Source organism: Thamnophis elegans, chromosome Z, assembly GCF_009769535.1.
Source record: "Thamnophis elegans isolate rThaEle1 chromosome Z, rThaEle1.pri, whole genome shotgun sequence".
NCBI lineage: Eukaryota > Metazoa > Chordata > Lepidosauria > Squamata > Colubridae > Thamnophis > Thamnophis elegans.
The window spans coordinates 92,056,432-92,082,457 of record NC_045558.1 but is presented as its reverse complement, the minus strand read 5'-3'; the positions used below and the strand labels follow the sequence as shown (position 1 = coordinate 92,082,457).

The 26,026-nt window shown below is 42.5% G+C and overlaps 1 protein-coding gene across 5 annotated transcripts in view; it reads right to left on the bottom strand.

Annotated features, from left to right (window-relative positions):
- The window catches only part of ADAM11 (ADAM metallopeptidase domain 11), a 108,825-nt gene extending 88,110 nt beyond the window's left edge, over window positions 1-20,715 (bottom strand). For 2 of the 5 annotated variants that reach the window (XM_032236714.1, XM_032236718.1), the window contains exons 1-5: window positions 20,633-20,715; window positions 18,295-18,345; window positions 14,550-14,603; window positions 13,750-13,786; window positions 5,848-5,958 (exon numbers count right to left, since the gene is read on the bottom strand). The gene's annotated coding sequence lies outside the window, so the exon portion shown is untranslated. Of the gene's footprint in view, window positions 1-5,847; window positions 5,959-7,782; window positions 8,036-13,749; window positions 13,787-14,549; window positions 14,604-18,294; window positions 19,636-20,632 lie in introns of those variants that run through there. The other 3 variants (XM_032236716.1, XM_032236715.1, XM_032236717.1) reach the window with 3 other exon arrangements.
- Window positions 20,716-26,026: the final 5,311 nt, after the last annotated feature.

Below are 26,026 nucleotides of genomic sequence, written 5' to 3'. Positions count from 1 at the left end.
CTCAGTTTACATCTATTTGCTCAGCTGTAACTTGAAGGGCCAGTTTTATGTCCATTTTTCAGTGATACCATAAATTTGAATGGTTATTCAAAATTACGGTATCACTGAAAAAAGGGGACATAAAACTGGTCCTCCAAGTTACGGCTGTAGTAACATCCCCGCAGTCAGATAATCACCATCAGGGCATTTGTATGTCCAGCGTGTAATTACTGTAAGTTGCAAAGAGCCATAATGATATGATTGCCATTTGTAATTTTCCCCACCAGTTTCTCATATGCAAACTCAATGGGGAAACTGGCAAGATAGGATGTGATGCAGCTCAAGTAACTTGTTCCTGCTTTTTCTCTTTTCTGATATAATTCAGTTTTTATAAAACTTGTTTTAGTGGTCAATTGATACAGGCAAATAAAGCGTGGCTAGGTTCCCAAACTGTCCTCCAACCTTTTAATAGCTATGAAGTAATTGTTGCAATTTGTTCATTGTTTCAAGTACCCTGCCCTACCTTTAAGTTACATGAGTGGCATATTTAAGAATAAGGATTTTGATCAGGCTTAGAGATGCACATTTACGTATGCAAGATGCAATTTTTTGAGATCACTTATTATCTAAATAACAAGAGGACTATTTTTTTCTTTAGTGGATTATAGGCTTTCTAAATTCTCTCCATCACCACATCTAGACTTTTTTTATCATAAAATGCTAAGCATCCAAACATACTAGATTGTTTTATGATTACTATAATTAAAATAGAGGTCATACCAGTATATTTTTTAAGACATGACTCTCATGTTCCTTGTAACTTTTTTCTCACTTCTGCTTAAAACCAGAATATGGTGGCTTCTACAATAGTCTGGAGTTGTTATTTTATTAATACAAATTCTGTAAAGGATGCAAACACTGACCTTCTGTTACATTACAATGATTTCTGTATTATCACTCCATTTTAAAAACCTTTTAGGATAATTTCTTCCACTTGTATGTTGCTGTATCAACCTGTTTGAGGTGAATCAAGAAGTTATAGAGTCCAGGTCTCCTAATTTTAATTAGAATCTTTTTCCTGTAGTTGTTTTAGTTTAGAAACTAGATTTAATTATCTTTTACTATGTAAATTCCTGGTGTTTGGAAAGAGTGAAAGAGCCTTCAGTTGATTCCATTCATTTAAAGTACTATTGTATCTTGTTGTTTTTATTATTTATGCCACCGATTTCTTTAGAAAATTAAAATTTGTGGGAGAAAAGTCTTTACTGTGAAGAACAAAAATGAACAAAGACATAGTGTGGCAATTACTATGGCATTATTTATAATGCAAACAGTAGCAGAAAATATAAATGAAAGCTTCTGGTAAAAGTTGCTGAATATTTCCGGGGACTAAAACAGAAGTGACATGCATCTCAAATATATGCTTTTGCTACGTATGTACACAGAGAAGAATGGGTTTAGGTGTGTCATCATTCAGCTGAAAAAGAAATACAGGAGGGGGCAAGAAATTCACCTTGCTTATTCCTTCATTTAACCAAGTTATCATTTTAAAGTGATGTGTGGACCCGATCATTATATATAACATGGAATTACCATGTTAATTTCTCATACAACTGTGAGTCAAAAAGCAATATCTCCACCATGACAAACCTTCTGTGTGAAGCAAGTGCAACCTGAGACTTTGGTTTCGGAAGAGATTTTCAGAAGACAAACAGCTAGTTCTGTATACTTATGATTCTGCGTGACCCGTCAAAAGCGCAAACGTCATAAGCGCGCCGACAACACCGTGGCGCTAAAACCGCGATGTCAAAAGCACGCCGACAACAGCGCGCCGACAGAAGCGCGATTTAATTTAAGGTAAGATTTACAGTTAGGTTTAGGGTTAGGTTTAGGGTTAGGTTTAGGGTTAGGTTTAGGGTTAGGTTTAGGGTTACGTTACAGCGCGCTTCTGTCGGCGCGCTTTTGTTGGCGCGCTTTTGTCGGCGCGCTTTAGGACTAATTAGTCGCTCATTTGTCGCGCGGTTTTGGCACCGCGCTTTAGACACCGCGGTTTAGTCAGGCATGCTTTTGTTGTGCACGCATTTGTGGTGGAACCATGATTCTTTACCTCTCATTTTTTTAAAAAAATGGAGCTTAAAAGGGGAAAAGGAAATATTTAGGCATTGGTTACTACTACTGATGTAGTAGTACTACAAGCTGATGTTTTTCTGAAAAATGTTAGATGCTTTATTAAACATTATTTTTATTACTGTAGTCTTCTATGCATACACATTTTCATTTTTGTGAGTTAGACTGGCTGCAGTAGATACACAGAGCAAGTAGCAATGACAAAAATCTTTAATAATCTTTTCAATTTCATACATCAGATATAGTAATATACAAATTTAGTTTATAAAAGAAAATATGTTCAGTTACATTTAAAGAAGCTGAAGAAGAAAAACATCATTAATTAAAAAAAACATTTGATATGCAGACATAAAAATGCTTGTGGGACTTGAAAAGGATGGGCAAGTGAAATTAGATCACTGCAAAATGTACAAGCAGCTTTTCTACTCCCACTTCCCTCTATTAAAAGGCCCAGAGACATAGCTGTCTGCAGAGGGGGACAGGACGGGAACATAAAAATGCCCTTCTCCAACCTGGCTGATTAGCGAAAGTGAGCACTCAACATTTGTCACCCTTTACTGCTGTTCACAAATTCTTGTGCTGGTTTGACCTCCTTAACACTACATTCTGTCAAAGCTGAAGAGAGGGAAGAATATTACTGTAACTACTTTTCCCCTGCTAATAAATGAACAAGGCAATATTCCCATTAGGTCATTCAATTAGGACTGTTGTAACAATTCTAATAGATGCACCTACATAGATGAATATTCTTGCTTAATTTCTGAAGAGTCTCAAAAATGTCATCTCTACTTCTCTAGCTTACACACGAAGATAGGAGGCCTTTGAAGAAATACAGCATACACTCAAATCAGCCCACACAAAATGGCAGAGGGCTTTTTACTGCAACGAAGATAAAGAAACTTGGGATTTTACATGGAAACTTTATATACATATAAAAGACAGAAAAGTCTAACTAGGGGCCATTTTTCAGGCAATTCTCAACTCTAGTAAAGAAAGTCCTTTCTATCTTCAGAAGGTTGCTCATTTAAGCTGTCCTTGCTCAGATGTCTACTGGAGAACAGAACAGAGATGGGATTTATAGTTACTATCTTGCAAGCTAATATAGATCCCAGGCAATGTAGCATCCTTTGGACTCTCTGAAGAGAGATGGGATGCACCTGCCAGCACCCAAAGAAATATTTCAACTCATTCAGACATATTGGAAGAGACCTTTGCTTCTGCTGAAGGACTAGTCAGTGGGTAAGAAAGGAAATGTTGGGTCCCGAACCTGGTTGCTATGGCAACATATTCTGTGCTAGCTCAAATATATCCATGCAAGGTGAGCAGCGCTCAAGTTCACAGTCCACCAATTCCAGGGTACTTGTTTGTCCTCATGGAATCTAGATAGGCCGCTCAATGTACTATCAATGCTGGAAAAGTTGCAAGAATTGTGCATTTCCCATTCCTTACAGGGAGAGATTGCCTCCACCTCCTTCTGGTCTAGCTGTTGCATTGGATTTTTGAGATAGCTCGTGTCTATAGCAACAGGCTTACAAGACTGACAGTGCAGGACTTTCTGAGGTAACTGTGGGGGAACACAATAAGAGCTGGGGGTGTATGATAGAATTGCAGGCAAATTGAGTTGACTAGGAAATAAGTAACCTGTTGTTTCAACTTGTTAGTCTGTAGGGAAAAATTCTTATTAGACAGGCTTTTATCTGATATAATGTTTGTCTTTTTTCACCTGTCCATATTGCCCATAAGGGTGCTTGCATTTGCAAGGTAACATGCCAGCTTGTGTCGGGAATTTGTGTCGGGAATTTCCCCTCCTGAAGAGAAACCTCAAATTTGCATTCAACGGGGACTGCAGTCTTTAGGCAAGTGTCAGCAATCACTCTGCCTTTTTCATGGGTGTCAGAGGCAAATGACACCAGTGTGGTGGTCATCTCCATGGATGTTACTGACAGGTGAAGGAAATTTGGCTCCTTAAGCAAGCATGGTGGATCCCCCAAGCTAACAAGATGATCTGCTGAGCCCTCAAAAAGTATCTGACTTTTCACTACCTGACCTGAAAATGGTACTTTGACATTTTCAGCAGCCTCCATTTCAAATTCAGAAGAAACATCATTACATACACTGAGAAGAAAAAGAGGAAGATATCAATGTAAAGCTTTCAACTATCACAAGTGTTCTGCCTATGTTATTGTCCTGCACTGCCAAAAATAGTACTTAAATTTTACACAAATCAGCAAGATTTTCTCCTCCACTGGGCTCGAACCAGGCATTCTCATGGAATAAACCTAGCAGTTTGGCCAGTAGGAATCAAAAATGACTTAATAGCAAATAATCAATTGATCAATCACTCAATTGATTATCAATTCCTCTAGTCCTCTTTTACTATTCCATACAATCTCACTAATGCACACATACACGGTTAGAGAAAGAGGGAGAGAAAGAGGGAGAGAAGAGGGAGAGAAAGGGAGAGAGAGGGGAGAGGGTGGGAGCTTATTCCAGACATACCCAGAATTTTGGCTTTATTATGTGGGCATCTTGCATTGATCTGAAGAATAAGAATCCTAAATTTGCTTTCAAAACCAGGATGAATTCCGGACATAATTTCTCACTAAAGATCTACTCCTGTCTGTCTCTCTCTTCTGCCTGCATGTTTTGCTAGTTGCAGGAAGGGGGGGGGGACTTTTTTTAGAGGTGGGAGGACACAAAATCTTTAGTAAGCAAAGGGAAGTCAGAAATTCTCATACTTTGAAACAGTATCATCTTTGATACTCTTTTCTCTACCTATGGATCATACTTATACCTCAGCAGTGGAGTGCAGGAAGGCACAAAGTCACTGCTCAGTTGGGAGAGGATGCTATCTAAGAAAGCATAGGACAAAGCATAGGAAATCCAGGAAAAATTCCTGATGTTGCAAGCTTTGAAGATGCTGTGAAGAAAATGCCATCAGAAAGTTAACACAATGAGCAAAATTTGTAAATGGAAAAAAAAACAAGAATATTAAACCAAGCATGAGAAAAACCACCCTGTTCCATCTCATTATATCTACCACCCAGACAAAGAAAGGAAAATTCTTCTGTGAAAAGGCAGGTAGAAGGCTTTGTGCTCTGGAACTTAACTGACAAAGCAAACAATTGAATAGCCTATTTTTTTAAAAAGGCAAGAGCTGAATCAAGGTAGGTTTAAATTACCCAAGAGCATTCATTCAAAACATCTCAAAATGGATCTGGTTTTCAGGTTTCATTCTATTATCAGGATGTCCAGCAGCTCATTCTGTTTGAGGAATGTAGAAGATACAAAGAAAACTACCAGATTTTAAATTTCTGAAGCAATAAACCTAGAGATAGCCACCCACTAGTCTCAACAGCGTTCAATATAGTTCTACCTCAGGTAAGTCTGCACTATTAGGTAAGGGAGCAGTAAAACTCCTCAAGAGTGTCCGCTGCCATTCTTTAATGGTTTTTCACCAATTAATTGAATATTTGGGTAAGAAAGAATAATTTTTATCCAACGTTTTAATTTAGCTACTGTATTTGACTATTTTATGATGTATTGTAATGGAATTCTATGCAAAGATATTTGCAACATACCGCTACGTATCAGTCATAATGCTGTTAGCAGTAACAACTTTAACTACATGAAATTCATGTTTTACGCACCTGGTCCAGGAATGACAGATGCTGTCATAAATAGACATCTCAATAAAGCCTAAAAATGTCTACGGCAATTCTAGATAGTGTACTTTCTTACCATCTGTAAATCTTTGAAATCTTCTCCACAACACTCACAGTGGCCTTTCTGTGCTTTGGGAACGATAAAGAAGTTCTTGGCTTACTGGGTGATTGTCTGGTTTTGGATTCTCTGCAGAGACAGAAAGAGTCATGTATAAGAATTCCCATTTTACCTCACATAAATCTCAACCTTGCTTTTTATTCATTAAAACTATGAACCAATCTCGGGGGCGGGGGGTGTTGTGCGCAACCTATAATGCTCATCTAGATCCAAAGCTATTTTCTGAATATGAAAATAGGGAGCTCCGCTTATCAACATTTCTGTTTTTTTCCATCAGAGCACAAAGTGAGGAGAAATACTACTAGACGTAGAATTTTTCCTTACTTCTAAGCCACACATGAAGTTTGGGTTGTGTTTATTGTGTTTAAATCTTTCCTAAATAGATTTTATTCCTTCCCCAATTCCAATGCATATACTTACTTTGAATTGGGTTCAAATATGCTACATGTTCTTGATGATAGGAAATATAGTTGAGGAAAAGTCTTGAATACTTTTAAGAAAGTGCATAGATAAAGGGAAAAAATAACTGAGTCTTGGGGAAAATTAGGAGCAGCCATTTTCCCCAGCCATGGTGAACTCCATAAATGTTAGACCAACTCCCAGTCAGTATACAGGACTTCCAATTGGGAAAAAGTGATGGCAAGAAATAACCAGAGGTCAGTCAAGGACTGCACAATCCTGTTAAAATTCTTGAATGTCTTGTGACTTACACTATCCTGATCCTGAAAAAATATAGACATTTAGTTTATTCTTGTTTTAAAATAAAACAAGAACAAAAAATGCTGGAACAAAAAATGCTGGAACAAAAAATGCTGGAGGTAGTATTCTTCCAGATAAATAATTTGGCATTTAGTCATGTCAGCCACATGACCACGGAGACGTATTTGGACAGCACTGGCTCTTTGGCTTTGAAACAGAGATGAGCACCACCCCACCTAGAGTCGGGAACGACTAGCACATATGTGCGAGGGGAACCTTTAGACTTGCAAAAAATGTACTAAGGGTTAATTATGAGAAATGAGGCTCCAGGGAGGAGCAAAGGCCTCTCTAAACTTTCAAGAGACCAGATGGAAAACCTTAGGCTGCATCTGAACCACTCTACCCACAACAGATGCTCAACCCATGCATTCACTATAGGTGGACGAACTTGTGTGTGTTAGGGTGTGCCGAAGTCTGATGTATCCAACTTTAAAAAGCCAGAAGATGAAATTCTACTATGCTCCCTTTATCTGCTATGGTCTTCAATTTTCACAAATGGTGGATCCAGCCTCGCTACGAGAAATAAAAGATAAGAGCGAAGAGGGAGAAACAACTTTTGGCAGCTATCAAAATAAGAAACAACATAGATATCAATTTCAAGTTTTGGTTTGGAAGAAAGTTTAGAGGAAATCAGAAAAACCAAATTCTACCATTCTCTTTAAAATTAAATAGTGAGCTCTCTCAGGCTGGGGGTTGTTGCTAAAGCAGCCAACTCTGTACGAAACAGCTGAGCAAGCTAGTGCAGGTGACCGTTACTTAAACACTGTGCAACAAGACGATTATTATATTAAAACAACAGTCTGCCTCATGAGTAGGCAAAGTGCCAGCACTAAGCCAATACAGCATTGTTAGCAAGCAGGACACTATCCAGGGCTGGCAGCCACAACAGCATATCTTGAGGAAACAGGAGATGGGCTTCGGCTTTGTTAGGCATACAATGAATATCCATTCAGATATTAGGAAATATTTAAATATTTTTCAGAAGAATTAGCCAGTATAGTAAGGAGAAGCTGGGTAGGCAAAACCAATGCTAAAATTCCCAACAGTGAACAGTCACTGGCATTAAGAGAGGATTTAAAAATAAGAGTCTCAGGTGAATCAACCTTGGTAAGTTTATTCAGCATTAATTCTCACCAAAGGTTCTCCAATCATTTTTCTTGCTTGTTGTCACCAAATCTTCTCTAAATTCTTTGGTTAATATCACTTATCTGAATTGGTGTTTTCTACTTCATCCACCCACTTTTCTTGCTATGGTGCCAAGGTAAACTGCTGTTTGTTCAAGACATCAAAATGATCTGGCAAGAGTGATGTTTTCCATCAGAAAAAACAATACAACTCTCTGGACAAACATTCTGGTTGGCAGGGAGGAGCCTAACCAGGAATTGTAATCTAATTGGATCCACTTGTCTTGTTCTCTCTCTCTCTCTCTCTCTCTCACACACACACACACACACACACACACCACACACACACAGACACACAGCCCACACACACAGACACACCAGACTTTTGAAGGAGGAATATCCACCTCCTGGAAGGCATTCCTCAAGGTTGATATTTTCCCTATAACCCCTCCACCCCATCTCCCAATTAAGCTTTTCTCCTTTCTAGCAGTTGTATAGGTTTGCTAGAGAGAGAAAAATAAATGTAGCACAGCATTTCAGTTCTCCAGCAAATATGGAGAAAGAAGGTTGGACAGGAGAGAAAAAAAACCCTAGAGAGACCATGATTCTTCTCTTTTTGTACTTCTCTCACAGTCATAGTCTAAGGTGACCAGATTTTCAGATTGGAAAAGAGGGACACCCTTTACCGGGGGGGTGTGTGGTGTGTGTGTGCTTGATTAAAAAAAATTTTTTTGTCAAAAGGTCACCCCAGGACACTGAAACCAGCATAAATACGAATCTGTTGCCAAACAAAATTTTGATCACGTGACCATGAGGATGCTGCATGTGTGAAAAATGGTCGCAACGGTTGCTAAGTGTGAAAAATGGTCGCAATGGTCGCTAAGTGTGAAAAATGGTCATCAGTCACTTTTTTCAATGCCATTGTAACTTTGGTCACTAAATGCTTTCCCCCTCCTCGAGACTCCTCACTTCTTCCTTCATTCCTCTTGCTGATCTACCTTCACCTTATCTGTCTTCTGCTCTTTCCCTCTCTTCCTTCCTTCCTCCCTCCTTCCATCCTCTTCTTTCCTCACTCACTCCCTTCCTCCTTTTTTCTCTTCCTTCCTCCTTCCATTCTTTATACGATATAAAATTCAATGAGGGTGAAACACACCAAATCTGGCAAAGCTGCCTTGCACCAACCTGGCCTGCCCATAGAATAGCAGCCACTTTGAGACACATAAACCTGGTCTGAACATATTGCATCACAAAGATTTGCAAAGATCACATTTGCAAAAAGGAACATTTCTTGTAGTAAATACATTTTATAAACAATTTAAAAGTAAAAATCCCCCCAAAATAATAAAAAAGGTATTCTATAAATAAAAGAAATCCTTAAAAACCATTGTTAAGTATTACACCAGCAATAATTTATACTGTCACCATTTCAAACTATCATCAGAAATACGAATCTGTTGCCAAACATCAACATTTTGATCGCGTAACCATGAGGATGCCACAACGGTCGCTAAGTGTGAAAATGGTCGCTAAGTGTGAAAAATGGTCATCAGTCACTTTTTTCAATGCCATTGTAACTTTGGTCACTAAATGTTTTCCCCCTCCTCGAGACTCCTCACTTCTTCCTTCATTCCTCTTGCTTATCTACCTTCACCTTATCTGTCTTCTGCTCTTTCCCTCTCTTCCTTCCTTCCTCCTCCTTCCATCCTCTTCTTTCCTCACTCACTCCCTTCCTCCTTTTTCTCTTCCTTCCTCCTTCCATTTATACGATATAAAATTCAATGAGGGTGAAACACACCAAATCTGGCAAAGCTGCCTTGCACCAACCTGGCCTGCCCATAGAATAGCAGCCACTTTGAGACACATAAACCTGGTCTGAACATATTGCATCACAAAGATTTGCAAAGATCACATTTGCAAAAGGAACATTTCTTGTAGTAAATACATTTTATAAACAATTTAAAAGTAAAAATCCCCCCAAAATAATAAAAAAGGTATTCTATAAATAAAAGAAATCCTTAAAAACCATTGTTAAGTATTACACCAGCAATAATTTATACTGTCACCATTTCAAACTATCATCAGAAATACGAATCTGTTGCCAAACATCAACATTTTGATCGCGTAACCATGAGGATGCCACAACGGTCGCTAAGTGTGAAATGGTCGCTAAGTGTGAAAAATGGTCATCAGTCACTTTTTTCAATGCCATTGTAACTTTGGTCACTAAATGTTTTCCCCCTCCTCGAGACTCCTCACTTCTTCCTTCATTCCTCTTGCTTCTACCTTCACCTTATCTGTCTTCTGCTCTTTCCCTCTCTCCTTCCTTCCTCCCTCCTTCCATCCTCTTCTTTCCTCACTCACTCCCTTCCTCCTTTTTTCTCTTCCTTCCTCCTTCCATTCTTTATACGATATAAAATTCAATGAGGGTGAAACACACCAAATCTGGCAAAGCTGCCTTGCACCAACCTGGCCTGCCCATAGAATAGCAGCCACTTTGAGACACATAAACCTGGTCTGAACATATTGCATCACAAAGATTTGCAAAGATCACATTTGCAAAAAGGAACATTTCTTGTAGTAAATACATTTTATAAACAATTTAAAAGTAAAAATCCCCCCAAAATAATAAAAAAGGTATTCTATAAATAAAAGAAATCCTTAAAAACCATTGTTAAGTATTACACCAGCAATAATTTATACTGTCACCATTTCAAACTATCATCAGAAATACGAATCTGTTGCCAAACATCAACATTTTGATCGCGTAACCATGAGGATGCCACAACGGTCGCTAAGTGTGAAAATGGTCGCTAAGTGTGAAAAATGGTCATCAGTCACTTTTTTCAATGCCATTGTAACTTTGGTCACTAAATGTTTTCCCCCTCCTCGAGACTCCTCACTTCTTCCTTCATTCCTCTTGCTTATCTACCTTCACCTTATCTGTCTTCTGCTCTTTCCCTCTCTTCCTTCCTTTCTCCTTCCATCCTCTCTTCTTTCCTCACTCACTCCCTTCCTCTTTTTTTCTCTTCCTTCCTCCTTCCATTCTTTCAGCTTCATTTCTTTTGCCTATCTACCTTCTCTGTCTTTCTGCTCTTTCCATTTCTTCGCTTCTGTTCCTTCCTTCTTCCCTCCTTTCCTATTTCTTCCTTCTTCCTTCCTTCTGCCTATCTACCTTCACCTTCTCTGTCTTTCTACTCTTTCCCTGTCTTCCCCTTTCCTCCCTCCCTCCTTCTTTGCTTTCTAGTTCCATCTTTTCTTCTTTCCTCTCTCCCTCTTTTTCTTTTTTCCTTCCTTCCTCCTTCCTCTTGCCTATCAACTTTTTTTATTTTTTTTTGTTACATAGACGACACATACCCACAACAATAAAAACAAAACAAAAGAAAAAAACCCATCATCACATATAGCATGTCATTTGGTTACAAGTGTTTTAACATTTCATTCTTACATTTATTATTTCATTTAATAGGTTATAATATACAGTTTGGGTTGCTTTGTTTACCATCCCTTCCTCCTGTTATAACACCACCTTATTTTCCCTTTCTTTTCTCCCTTCCTCCCTTCTCTACTTTCTTCCTTCCTGCTCTCCTTTCCCTTCCTTCTTCCCTTACCTTTCTCCTACTCCTGCTCTTCCTCTTCCCCTTTCTACCCTCTCTCCCCCTCTTTCTCTCCTTTCCATCCTCCTCTCCTTACCTCTTTCTTCTTTCCATCATCCTTTCATTCTCTCCTCCTTTCTCCCTTTCTCCCCAACTCCCTTTCTGGGAGTTGAAGTCCACACACTTTCAAGTCTCCAAGGTGGAGAAAGACTGATCTATCTAATTAATATAATTATTTCTCCCTCTCTTTTTCACTCTCTTTCCAGCGCACACACGCAAATGCATAGGGCAGCCCACCACACACAGGTAACTCCGGGCGGCTTGCGGGAAGAGGACAGCCTACCACTCACCCACGCGGGGGGGGGGGCAGGATTTCGCCCAAGAAAAGTTAACTTTCCTGCGAAAGGGGCGGCAGCCTCTCAGCTTCCCGGCTGGGAAGACCTCCCCCACTTCCACTCCTGCGACCCTCCTCCCGCCTCCTCGGAGCTTCAAGCAAGCTAACTGGGAGGCTGGGAAAGAAGAAGAAACGGAGGCGCGAGGCGCGGTCCTTGGGGCGCGGCGGAACCCTTCAAAAGCGCTCCTTTCCCCTGCCGTTGCTGCTGCTGCGGGCGGAAGGGGAGGAGGAGGAGGAAGAAGATAAAGCGGCGGGGCGGTCCCTACAGCCGCCGACACGGGAAAGGTGCGCTTTGACAGGGCTCCCACAGCCTGCTAAAACGCCCCTTTCCCAGCTCGGCTGCCGTTGCTGCTGCTCATGGCAGAAGGGGAAGAGGAGAGGAAGAAGAGAAAGCGGTGGGGCGGTCCCTACAGCCGCCGACGCGGGAAAGGTGCGCTTTGACAGGCTCCCACAGCCCTGCTAAAGCGCCCCTTTCCCAGCTCGGCTGCCATTGCTGCTGCTCATGGCAGAAGGGGAAGAGGAGGAGGAGAAGAGAAGCAGCGGGGCGTCCCCGCCGCCGACGCGGGAAAGGTGCGCTTTGACAGGCTCCCACAGCCCTGCTAAAGCGCCCCTTTCCCAGCTCGGCTGCCGTTGCTGCTGCTCATGGCAGAAGGAGGAGGAGAGGAAGAAGATAAAGCGGCGGGGCGGTCCCTGCAGCCGCCGACACGGGAAAGGTGCGCTTTGACAGGGCTCCCACAGCCCTGCCAAAGCGCCCATTTCCCAGCTCGGCTGCCGTTGCTGCTGCTCATGGCAGAAGGGAAGAGAGGAGGAAGAGAAAGCAGCGGGGCGGTCCCTGCAGCTGCCGACCGGGAAAGGTGCGCTTTGACAGGGCTTCCACAGCCCTGCTAAAGCGCCCCTTTCCCAGCTCGGCTGCCGTTGCTGCTGCTCATGGCAGAAGGGGAAGAGGAGGGACCTCCCCCCACTTCCACTCCTGCGACCCTCCTCCCGCCTCCTCGGAGCTTCAAGCAAGCTAACTGGGAAGGCCGGGAAGAAGAAAAAGCGGCGGCGCGGGGCGTGGCGGAAGCCCGGCTGCCGTTTCTCTTGCTGAGGCGGAAGGGGAGGAGGAGGAGAAATTAAAGTGGGGGCCCGATCCCTTCAGCAGCCGAGGCTAATTCTCTGCACGAACGAGAGCGTGGGGGCAGCGGCAGCCGCCCGCACAGAACTTCCACGCGCTTCAGTGGCTTCTGCCGGGCGGCGGGAGCCCCGAAGTGAGAGGAAGTTCTCTGCGGGCGGCTGCCGCTGCCCCCACCCTCTCCTCCTGCCGCGGCGAGCGGAAAATTCTCTGATTAGAATTAGATTAGATTACTCACCAACAAGCGCAGCTGCAACCCCAAAAGATGAAAGGAAAATGGAGACTCACGCAGGAGTCCTCAGGGTAGGAGTCCAGCCAATCAGTGAGCTGGTTGGGATGGAAAATTTTCCATCCCAGCCAGCTCACTGATTGGCTGGAGTCCTGGCCAATTAAATCAGTCAGCGGCAGGCTGGGCTGGCTTAAATTTGTAGGTAGCAGATAGAACAGAACGATGAGCCAGCCCAGCAAGCTAGCAGCTGATGGGCTGGGAGCTGCAGCGCCAAAAAAAGCGGGAAAATGCATTAAAAAGCGGGGGTGTCCCGCCAAAAGCGGGACGTCTGGTCACCTTATCATAGTCCCATCCTCATGCGAGAGTACCAACTTTCCTGACCTCATTTTGGAAGCAATGGTCTTCTGAAGCAGTGTTTTGTTTTCTTTCCATTTCAAAAAATAGGAAAAAACATGTTGCTGGGAGTGGGGAAAGGGTTGATTTTGAATTAAATTGCTTCCTTCTGAAGCCTTTTCTCATTTAAGCACAGAGTACATCAAGATGATCAACCAAGTCACAATGAAAACTCTGAACCTCTGCCAGTTGCAACAAAAGGGGACAAACTGGATCACTATATCTAGCATTTCTAAACAAACATTTTCTCTACTCACTTTTTAAAAGTAGCTATCCAGAAGCAAGCACTTTCTCCTAAACCAAGAGAACATGTTAAGGCAAGATTCTAAACCAGAGCAAGCATTTAAAAATTGCAAACTATACATGAAATGAATGTTTGATTATGATGAGCCACCCAGAGTCATCAAGAGCCAGGCAGTATACAATTTCATACATTAATAAATTGTACTAAATGGGAATAATGAATCATTCCCCTGTAGTGTATCTTTATGATTCCTGGCATAGAGAGCTTATGTGGCAGACAGTGACTCTCTGTGGGCAGCTGCTTTTATGAGTTTTGTCACTGCATCCGAACCAGCTAGTTGTCCAGTGCAGATGCACGGAGTGGGCAGTTGGTTCGGCGCGCATGCACACAGTGGGTAGTTGCTCTTCTTGGTTCCGGTGCGCACATGCAGGCCGGCCAGCTGTTCCAGACGAAAACATCTGGCCAGTGTGCATGTGCATCGGACCAGCTGTCCGGTGTGCATGCGCATGACAGAACCCATAAGGCCAGCTGTTCTCTTTTGGGCTCTGGCGCTCCGGTGCACTCTCCAATTTTAGCACTCGATGCCAAAAAGATTAGCCATCACTGGTCTATATCAATGTTTCTGAACCTTAGCCACTTTAAGATGCATGGACAAAATTTCCCAGCCAGCCGAGAGAAACACTAGTTTACATCATGTCTCTCTTATTGCATGAAAAAAGCATCTACATCTTTAAAAAACATGTTTTCCAAATCTACTATTCTACCACATAAATCTTCCCCTTCCAATAATCAGAACAGTTCTTTCAGCATTACCTTTCATTGCAGAGGTTGTTTCTTGTATAATCTTTGCATGTACAATAACGTTTCCTGAAGGGAAAATATCACATTTTCTTCAAAGATAGTTGAGGGAAACAACACAAAACATTTCTTCTTAATTCCTTGTCTTTGTAAGGAAAGGGGAGAACTGAGACAAGGTTTAATCACAATTCTGTCAATTCTTCAAGTGACTATGCTATGTCTTTAAGGTCCAAATGCAGATATTAAATATTATCACATTTAGTTATTTGGCTTGAAAATAAATAAATGAAAATGCAACACATCAAGGGAGCACTAGATTTGAAAAAGTTGAAATAAAAAACAGATGTAGTTAAATGGAAAAGGTGATGGCCCGGCAGCTGCAGAGGGTCCTGGATGAAATGGATTATCCAGACCCCTTTCAGTCAGGATCCAGTCCTGGTTATGGGACAGAAATGGTATTGGTCACATTTGTTGATGATCTCTAACAAGAGTGAGTTGGGGACAATCCATGCTCTTCTTTACCTCTCAGTGGCTTCAACTCTGTATTTCCACTTTTGATGACCCAAGTGATGCTGTGGCCACCCTCTTGCCGTGCCAGAAGTCTGTCGGGGCCTGGATGGGAGACAACAGGCTTTGACTGAACTCTGATCAAGCCAAACAGCTTTGGGTACAGGGACTTTGCTATTTTTGCCTCTGGCTGGCACTGGCCCAGAAAAAATTGAGTCCGCAAATTTGGGGCCTCTACTGCAGCATTTACAAACCTTTGCAGCTTGGCATCCCATCAGGGAGGAGGCTGTGCAAATGGTGGGTTGGCACACATGCACATGCAGCATGTGCACCTTGGCCCACTGCTCCATAGGTACAGCTGTGTGCATGTGCTCTGACATGCCACTCATGCAAATTAAGCTGCATGCGTGTGTATTCCCTGGTCTGATTGTAAATAGGCCACAGCCCAGTAGTGGGCCGTGAGGCAGGATTGGAGACCCGTGTTCTACAGGACTCACAACTCCTGCTTGAGGAGCAGGTGGTAATCATGGCTAGGAGATCCATTCTGTGTTGTGTGCTAGTTGCGATACTTCCTGGATCAGGATTTCCTTGCTCAGTCACTTAGTTCCTGGTCATCTCGCAGCTGGACTATTGTAATCTGCTCTAGCTAGGACTAGCCTTGAAGAGCTTTCAGAAGCCACAGCTGGTGCAGAGTGCAGCAGTGTGGGCAGTTTTAGAGAGCCCAAGAATGGCCCCTGTAACACTGTTGCTCTGCGAGCTGCGTTGATTGCAGTCTGCTTCCGGGTACAATTCAAGGTGTTAATGATCACCTTTAAAGCCCTTTATGGCATGGGTCCAGGTTATTTGAGGAATTGTGTCACCCCAATCAGATTGGCTGATCCCACTCATGCTGGTAGAGGAGGCATGCTGTGGGCCTGATTTTTCTGGCTGGCAGGGTCCAGGAGGAGGGCTTTCTGCTGTTGCTCCTGCTCTCTGGAATATATTGCTCCCAATGTGAGGTTGGCTCCAACTCTCCTATCCTTTTGTAAGGGCCTGAAAATGTGGCTCTGCCAGTTGGCTTTGGTTCCCAATGGGGAAACAGCATAGTGGAGGTGATTGATCAAGTAACAGATCCCACCTCCCCCCATTACACTTCCACCTGCCCATGTGACCTTTGATTTTAATGTTTGGCTTTAATTTATTTATATTTTAATGTATATGTATTTAATGACTGCAAGCTACCCAGTTACCCTATTGTAAGATGGGTGGCCAATAAATTTTATCAATAGATGGATGGATGGATTAATAGCAATATAATTTTCTCATCTTAATTAAATCTGTTCTTTATTTCAGCTTTCCAAAATGATATAATTGACAGACAGATTAAAATAAGATATGAAGGAGCATTGGTTCCCCTTCCAAAGGGTATGGATAGTCCTCCAGTATAACTTATTTTACCTACAGGTTAATATAATATGCACTCTCTATGCCCTCATAGAAAAATATTTTGCTTTGTGTTGTGCTTTGCTTTGTTGTTTTGTGGCCCAATTAGGGTTATATTAGCCAGCTGAACAGAAGACTTTAACAGCATCGTAGCACCTTCTCCCCCTTTCCCCACTATTTAGTCTTTTCATGACAGAGATTACAGTACCTTTATCTAATAATCTTACAGTACACATCAAACTGCTAAAGGCATAGAAGTTATTTACAATAAAATATTTTTCAGCAATAATCAAATACCATACAACCCCTTCACCCCCGAGTTATCATTTAAGAATTATTTATTTACCAGACTCCTCAATGCTTTCAACAGTTACAGAGCTTTCAATGTACTGCCTTTACTGCAAAAGTTCTTTAAAATTCTGGGAGATATTCAGAAATGAATCTACCTTGAAAGCAGCCCATCTTGAACTACTGAGCAGTCAAACATCAAGAGTTGACCTCAGGAAATGCTTTATGCTATTTTGTATTCTGTCATAAAATATTTTATAAAGTATGTTTTTGTCATAAAGTATTTTATAAAGTTAACTCATTTGAGGTATCGATTCAAAACAGTTGTCCAGTGAGACATCATTTTCACCAATTAAAGGTTACAGAACAAGAGCTTTAGTACTCTGCTATATAGATGAGTTTAGCCAGGCAGTCCTTATATTGGCAAATACTTTATTGTTCTGACCTGCCATCTCCTGGCAAAATTAAAATACTACATTATTTTCAACCAGAAGAAAAAATTATCTAATTAATGTATATCACAAAGTACACTAAATTCTCCCTTCAGATAAATTTTTCTCCTAATCACTTATTTTTCTCCTAGATTTTAGTTTGTTTTTCAACTGAACTGTACAGCATATACGTATGTTATATTAAAGATTGAAAAAATCTGAAGTTCTTTATTTTGGTCTGATTTTTCTATATCTCTAAACCTGAAATTTTAACAAAGATGTGTAGACTTTTTAATATCCATTGTAAATGTGATTTGCCCCTCACTGCTTCTAAAATATTTTGTTAACTTTCCAGCTTAGCCTCTACATTTGGGATTTCCGGATAAACTGTCATGGAACTACTAACTCTGCTTATCTTTTTCAGGATCATCCAAATCAAGGGGCATTTTAAATAATTAATTAAAAAATGATTGAAAATGATTAAAACTGAAAATATGCCAAATTTGAAGACAAGGTTTATCACAAAATAACAGTGTTAAAATCATAAGACATTTAATCCTAATATAAAAGTATTTCAGTAAATCAATGCAAAAAAGTTTTAATGACATTATAAAGTTAAAATATTAATAATATATTGCATGGAGAAAAATACCTTTTCAAATCTAATTAAAACAAGTATTGAAGGAGCCAATTATATTTCATTCATAAGATAGTTCTATAATTCTGGCCCATTCCTAAAAGACTCTGCCACTTTTAAGCGAATTTGATGATAAGGCTTCTTATAAGGTAATCATAACAAATCCATTATTGAGTGATTTTGAGAGAATGCCCCGGAAACCTACATGCACGCTTTTCATGGAGTATTGGACAATCCACTGGGTAGAAGTAGGTATTTATAGTTTATATTTTTTAAAAACCCATTCTCATCTGAATACTTTTGCTTGACTCATTTGAAACTATTCTCCTCAAGGTTATCTATAGTAATTTGCAATTCTGCATTGGATGGAAGGCTCAAACCTGTGAGACAAATTTGACCTAATGATTTGGGGAAAATGTTTCACACTTATGCTTCATTCACAGATGAAAGAAAACCTAACAGCCACATATCCTACCTGACTGCCAATAGCTTCATGTAACAACCTCTTCCTATGACTGACCAGGGTCTGCAAAACATTTTTGGAGTACAAGAAATTGTTATCTATAGCTAATGGATAAATTAGGCTTTGCTGACATTTGCACTGGGCCTACATTCATTGCTTTTTCATGCTTGCCAGATTTTATCCTGAAAGTTGTTCATTTCTTTCCCGCTAACTCATTGAGTAAATCTGTTTTTCCCAAATCAGTGTATGCTCTGAATTGAATATGTAGAATATGCATATTTATGCCAAGTTTTAAAGAGCATTGGAGAACATTCTTTGGTAAATATCAGTTGGTCTTACCTGAACTGCATTTTTTGAAGTACTGTGGAATGAGTCACTGATGGTTATTCTCACGTCCAATCTGCCCAGAGACTGAGGTTAAAGTTGAGGCCACTCCACTTTACCTCCTCTGCATGGTTCCTTAATCTAAGGTCAGTGCTCCAAAAAAGAAACTGGGAAGGAAGGATATAAGAAAGACAACACCCCAACCCCAGGACCCTGACTGATCCAACAGCCACTAAAGCTTGGCTCAGGACCTCTCATGCCAAAAATGCGTACTAACTAGGGTGGGAAGTGACTCATCCCACAGTACTTCGAGAAATGCAGTTCAGGTAACATTGGGACATTCTCCCAAGTATCCTGTGGGATGAGTCACTGAGGGGACATATCAAAGCTTGGTGTCCATGGGAGGGAATAAATGGGCCTGAGCCCCTCGAATGTCCAGCATTCCTGCAGTACCCTCCTACTGAAAGAAGCCACAACTGAAGGCGTCCAGCCGGTATTTCCTGATTAAAGGCGAGAGCGAAACCCAGGTGGCCGCCCTACAAATATCCTCAATGGACGCATGAGTCAACCAGGCTGCAGACATGGCCGCACTCTTGGCAGAATGTGCCATGATGCCAGCCGGCACCGGAAGCCTGCATGCCTCACGCCCTAGTGATGGCTAACCTAATCCACCTGCCAATGGTAGCTGGGTACACCCTTGCCCTAGGGTAGAGGACTGGAAGAAGACGAAGATTGCCTCATCTTCACAGAGCCCTTCGCACATCCAGGCAATGCCAAGAACGTTCCCTCTCTGGAAGGTGCCGGACAGAAGTCTGGGAGAACCATCTCCTAAGCCCTATGGAAGGGAACGTTAACCTTGGGAAGAATGAAGGGTCAAGCCTTCAGTGCCAAAGACGTTGCCGGTTCCACCTGCGTGGAGTGGTACCAGGACACAAACGAGGAACATGTAGCATTGTAAATGCAGGTAGTGGATTGCCTCCGTGACGCCTCAATTGTCCTGATCACTCTGGCTGGTAGATAAAGGGAGAGTAGATAGATAGGTAGATGTTTCCAGTGTATTTATGCATGTGCTAGAGAAGAAAATTGCTGATAATCTGCAGCACCTAAGACTTTGTTTCTGCTGGCACAGCACTTGATCAATGTAATTCTCATCAATCAGTTAAAGAGCTTTCCAAAAGGAAAAAAAAGTTTTTGCACTCTACTAATCTCCCAAAAGTCTTAGGTGCTGCAGATTATTAGCAATTTTCTTCTCTAGCACATGCATAAATACACCTGGAAACATCTACCTACCTACCTACACACACACACACTCTCCCTACCTATCTACTGTATTTCTCTCTCTCTCTCTCTCTCTATTCTCTCTCTCTCTCTCTCCCTTTATCTACCTACCTACCTATCTACCTACCTAACTACCCTCTCTCTCTCCCTACCTACTTACTGTATTTCTCTCTCTTTCTCTCCCTCTCTATCCCGCTATCTACCTACCCACTTTTTAAAAAATTTGCCTCTTCAAAACTTTGCTGCGTCTTATACTCCGGTGCATCTTATACTCCAAAAAATACAGTACTTCTGCAGTACGGATGCCTGCCCCCCCCCCCTGAAAGGGCCACTTGTTGGGTTGCTAGGACCTATTCCTGTCCCTATAAAAATGTCTGTCCCCATGCTAGAATATCTGGAAGAGGAATATCTGCTGTTGGAAGTTCTCCTCGGGAGGCTGATAGGAAAGCCTCCTCTGGTAGGGTGCCAGACATTGCTCAGGGCACTTCAATGTAGTAGGGAGGACCTTGCATTTGTTTTTATCCTCCACTAAAATAGGATTCATGGAGGGGCCCAAACAGCTTTTCGATAAGAATATTCAACCGCCGCCAGGTTCCATTTAGACTGTGCATCTGCCTGCCAGCTGCACAGCCAGAGGAGAGGCCACCAAAGAAGAGCGCCCTTGAGGCATATTTGATCGCATCAAGCGTGGCATCGCTGAAAACTGGGTAGCTGCTGTAAGTTTCTTGATGTCTTGCAAGAGTCGTACCTCTGATGATGAAGCCCTCCTGCATCTGGATCAGCCAAGAAGAAGTCCTGTTGAAGAAGGAAGCAGTGGTCACTGCCTTGATCGCCCAGGTTGATGCTTGGAAGATCTTGCACAGGGTTAGTTCTGCTCTCTTATCTTCCGCCTTCAGGTTGTTGGCGATGTCGCCCACCACAAGGGATGAAGAAGACGCCGGTGCTGCCACCGGAGTATCCACCGTCAGAATCTGCAAGGTCCAGGAAAAGCTGGCATCAAAGTTATAAAAACGACGATCATTGCTCCACGGAGTGGGAAAAGCTCCAGGTTTGGCCCATTGGGTCTTGAGTATCTTAAGAAACATCAATGGAGTTGGGATTTCCTCCTTCTCCATCTGTGGCTTGAGGAAAGGACCCTTTGGCTTCCTACTTGTTGCAGAGGCAGCAGGTGTCTCAGCAGCAGTAGGAGTACCCCCGGTCAGCAGTGGCCTTGGCCTTGTGTAGAAGAGACCGAACAAGAAGGGAAAAAACCTGTGACCACAGAGGCCTCTGGGATTGGAGAATCCTCATCCTCAGAAAAATCAACATCCTTCTGGCCTTCCTCATCTAAGCAAGATCCCTCACTGGCCGTAGAAGGGGAACCCGACCCTTGCTCCTGAGTAGTTGAGGTTCCAGATTGGTTGGATGACCTCTTTGTGTGATAAAGACAAACTTCACCTAGAAGAATGGGACTTCTGCTGCATCCCTGCTATAATGCCTTGTGCAATAGCCTGAGCAATAATATTCTGAAATCTTTCTGGAATATCTGGGAAGGCTGATGAAAGAATGGGAGGCTCCAATTCTGGCCTGGTGCTAGCTGATTGAGGGGCAAGCCGGGCCTACTTGCTGCAGCTGCCTCCTGGCAGTCCCCTGGGTGCTCAGGTGAGAGAGGAGGAACAGGGAGAAACTCCCTAGAGAGCCTTTAGATCTAGGAGGGGACTGAGCAACCAGTGAAAGCCTGCGGGGTGAACATGACCTGGAGGGCGAAGGGCGCTTGCTGCTTATGAGCACCCCCTTTCCTAGAGGACTTAGAGGTGCTCTTTCTGCTTTGGCCCTCTCTCTCTCTGAAGGAGTAGTTCCCCTGGAAGTCCTCCCGCCGAGATCAGAAGCCTCAGGGGAGGCCCCTGATCGCCTCATGGTGTCCACCATCTTGCCAAGCTCCCCAACTCTGCAACTACTCACAGCTCCGCAGCACCACCTCCAGCCTCCTTCTTGTCCCACTCAGCTGGCTAGGGCTGCTGCCAAGCGGCTTTGACGAAGCCCCATTCCTCCTGCATGTGGTCCCCAAGATGGCGCCATCAATCCGCAACTCATTTGCGCCGCCCCCGAATGTGAAGCAGCAGGAGGCCATTATTCAACAAAAGGTAGACTTCATCTCAGCATTCAATACCAACATTCCAGATTCTTCTAACTAAACTAAATCAGTTGTTTGGTACTCACATGCAAGCTATCAGATACCTGTACAATTAGTACAGCCCCACCCCCACCCCCAGGCTGTGTGCCTCTCCACTTCTCTTCTCTCCATACACCAATGACTGCATCTTAAAAGATCCCTCTGTTAAAGTACTGAAGCTTGTAGATGATACAACAGTGATTGGTCTCATTCGAGATGACAACGAATCTGCATACAGATGGGAGGTTGAACAACTAGCCTTGTGGTGCAGCCAGAACAATCTTGAACTAAACATACTCAAAACCATAGAAATGATGGTAGACTTTAGGAGAAACCCTCCTATATCTCTTACAATACTAGACAACACAGTATCAACAGTAGAGTCCTTCAAGTTTCTAGGTTCTATAATATCTCAAGACTTAAAATGGACAACTAGCATCAAAAACACCATCAAATCATTAAAAAAACCATGAGTCTGCCTATCAAGATAAGGTGGACTGATTGCTTTTGTGGTGTGGAGAAAATAACTTGGTCATTAGCACCTATAAGACTAAGGAGCTTATAGTGGTCTATAGAAGGAACAGATCAGACATCCGGCCTTTGCTTATCAATAGAGACCAAGTGGAGCAAATGGCCAGTTTTAAGTGGGTGTTATCATAAAAGAGGACCTGACCTGGGGCACTCACATTGCAGCACTGGTCAAAAGGGCTCAACAGAAATTATATTACCTGAGACTTCTCAGGAAACAATAACTGAATGAAAAACTGCTGGTGACCTTCTACCTCTGACCATAGAGAGTATTTTAACTTACTACATCTGTGTATGTTTTGCCAATGCAGATAGAACTCCAAGGGTTAATGTCATTGTCCAGAGGATCGTTGGTTGCCCTCTCCCCGCTTTGGAAGAGTTTTATAACTCCCACTGCCTTAAGAAAGTTCAAAATATTCTTAAAGATCCATCTCATCCTGGGCAGCCTTTTTTTGAACTTTACCATCTGGCAGACGGTACAGGATAATAAAAACAAGGACAAATAGGTTGAAAAACAGCTTCTATACCAGGGCAGTTACAATATTCTATTCTACTATATAGTGCAATACTAATGCAATAAAGGGTTTTTAATTCAATTGCATACAATGTGAAGGATGTGTGTTTGTTTTATTTTTATAGTTATAATGTACGCTGAAAATGGCATTTAATTTCGTTGTACGATGTACAATCACTATTCCCTCTAAGGTGCGCAGCCGCACGGCCACGCACGTGGCAAAAAAACACCGCGCAGCAGTTTCTAACTGCCGCGCAGTGATTTCTGTCACAGGCTCCGGAAGCTGAGGGGCCTCAGAAAATCTAGGGTTAGCACAGGCGCAGGGACGGCGGCAGGAGCTTACATGGCACAGCCGGTCTCCTAGGACCTCCTAGGGGCCGGCTGCGCTGCTCATTACCCTCAGTCGCCCCATGTTCAGCAAAGCAAACGCGAGAAGTCCTTTGCAGGCGGCTAGAACTGGCTGCCCACAAAGGACCTCCCCAGATTTGTTTTGATGAGCACGGAGCGACTGACGGTAGTTTGCGCTGGCCGCGGCCGCTCAAACTACCATCAGTCGTCCCATGTTCAGCAAAGCAAGCCCAGGGAGGTCCTTTGTGGGTGGCCAATCCTAGCCGCTTGCGCCCGGTGCTGTGGCTGAAATGAACCCCCAAAGCCCCCGCCACCACCAGAAATATCTGCTGCCACCTCCTCCTCCTCCAACAGCACTGCCGGATTTACCACCCAATGCTCCGGCTGAGGTGAAGCTGCCAAAGCTCCCCGGCACCCCCCCCATGGCAGTGGTGCCTCCCATCCACACAGAGCACCTGAGCTGGCCCCCGCGTTCTCCCTCCCCATTCCTTCTCCACCGTGCTTTTGAAGAACCATGAGGCCACAGGAGCCAGTAGGAAGGCGGCGGAGGGAACGGGAGCAGTAAAAAAAGGCCTCATGGCTTCTCAAAAGCACGGCGGAGGTGGAGTCGGCGGCAGGGGTAACGCGGAACCCAGATCAGGTGCTCCGAGCAGAGAGGGAGGCACCGCTGCGCTGCCATGAGCAGGGTGCCAGCGGGAGCTTTGGCGGCTTCACCTCAGCTTTAACGCCGGGCAGCAAATGTGGTGGTGCAGTTGGAGGAGGAGGAGGAGGCAGCGGCAGCAGTTATTCTAGTGGCGGCGGGGCTCGTTGGCATCTTCAGCAGCAGCCTTGCCCCTGTGAAAAAAACCGAAGATGGAGCAGATCCACGCAGATGACGTCGCCGCAACATGACTGGAGGAGGAATTCTGGGAGTTGAAGTCCACAAATCTTAAAGCTGTCAGGTTTGAAGATCCCTGTTTTTTTTTTTCCTAAAGGGTTATGGGTGCAAGGATCTTGTAACTTGACAGCTTTAAGACTTGCATGCTTCACTGCCAGAGTTTCTGAGCCAACATGACTGGAGGAGGAATTCTGGGAGTTGACGTCCACAAGTCTTAAAGCTGTCAGGTTTGAAGACCCCTGGTTTTTTTTTTCCTAAAGGGTTAGGGGTGCAAGGATCTTGTAACAGCTTTAAGACTTGCGTGCTTCAAATGCCAGACTTTCTGAGCCAACATTTTGGTTGCTAAGCAGGAGCATTGTTAAGTGATACTGATATTATATAACACTTTTAATTAAGTGGGTACCTTGAATAAACATAACTTTGAGTTTCAAATAATACTGATTTCGTTGTTGTCTTAGGTGACATCGATGAAAAAATTCAGGTGCTCAGGCATGAAAATGTGCCACTCAAACACTATACTTTTCTGCTTACACTGAAAAAAAAATTAGAGGGAACATTGGGTGCAATGACAATTAAATAAACTATAAAGTAAAGTAAAGTAAACTGAACTAAAAAAGCATAAATAATGTTCTTTCTGCACCAACTCAGAAGGCTCAGACTGTCCAAGAAGCTGCAGATTCAGTTCTACAGAGGAATTATTGAGTCTGTCATCTCCACCTTTATAACTGTCTAATTTCACTCTGCAACAAAACAAGACAGACACAGACTTCAACAGATAATTAGAACTGCAGAAAAAAACAATTGCTGCCAACCTGCCTTCCATTGGGGACCTGTGTAATCAAAAAAGGGCTGTGAAAATATCTACACACCCCTCACATTCTGGACATAAATTGTTTCAACTTCTACCCTCAAAACAAGGGCATTGCACACCAGAACAACTAACACAAGGACAGTTCCCCCCTGCATGCCATCACTCTGCTAAATAACTAATTCCAACAACAAACTATTTACTAAGACTGTTACCTTCGTATTACCTATTTCCTTTTTTATTATTTTAACTATACTTTGTTGCTTGTATCTTTATGATTTATATTGTTTATTTAGTTTCCTAGTATGATTTATGTTGATTGCTTATTTAGTATCCTATGATTACCATTAAGTGTTGTATCTTATGATTCATAATGAATGTATTTATGATTACTATGATCATGATTTATCATTTATATCTTTTATGTACACTGAGAGTTTATGCACCAAATTCCATGTTTGTCCAATCATACTTGGCCAATAAAGAATTCTATTCTATTCCGAAACCTACCCTTGCAGCAGAGTTATAAAACTTTCTGCGAATTAGCTCTAATTCAGACAAAAGTCCTAGAAATTGTTCTCCTTAGGCCTAGTTACATTATGATGGCAATTTTCTATTCCAAAAAACTTCAATTAAGAAATAGATCCATCATACTCACCCTCCAAGTCATTTCACTGTACTTATAACCTCATCATATTTCCTTGTGCAATTGATATAGTTGTTGTGCCATCCAATGAAGCTGAAAATTGAATAGGATATTATTCTTTACGTATCATGACTTAGACTTAGAATACTTTATTGTCACTTTAAATGTACATTAATCAGGATACATTAAAATGAAATTTCATTGCACACAGCTCTCAAAAAGTCATTATCTCTAATATAAACTACACTACAAAAATAAATATACACACA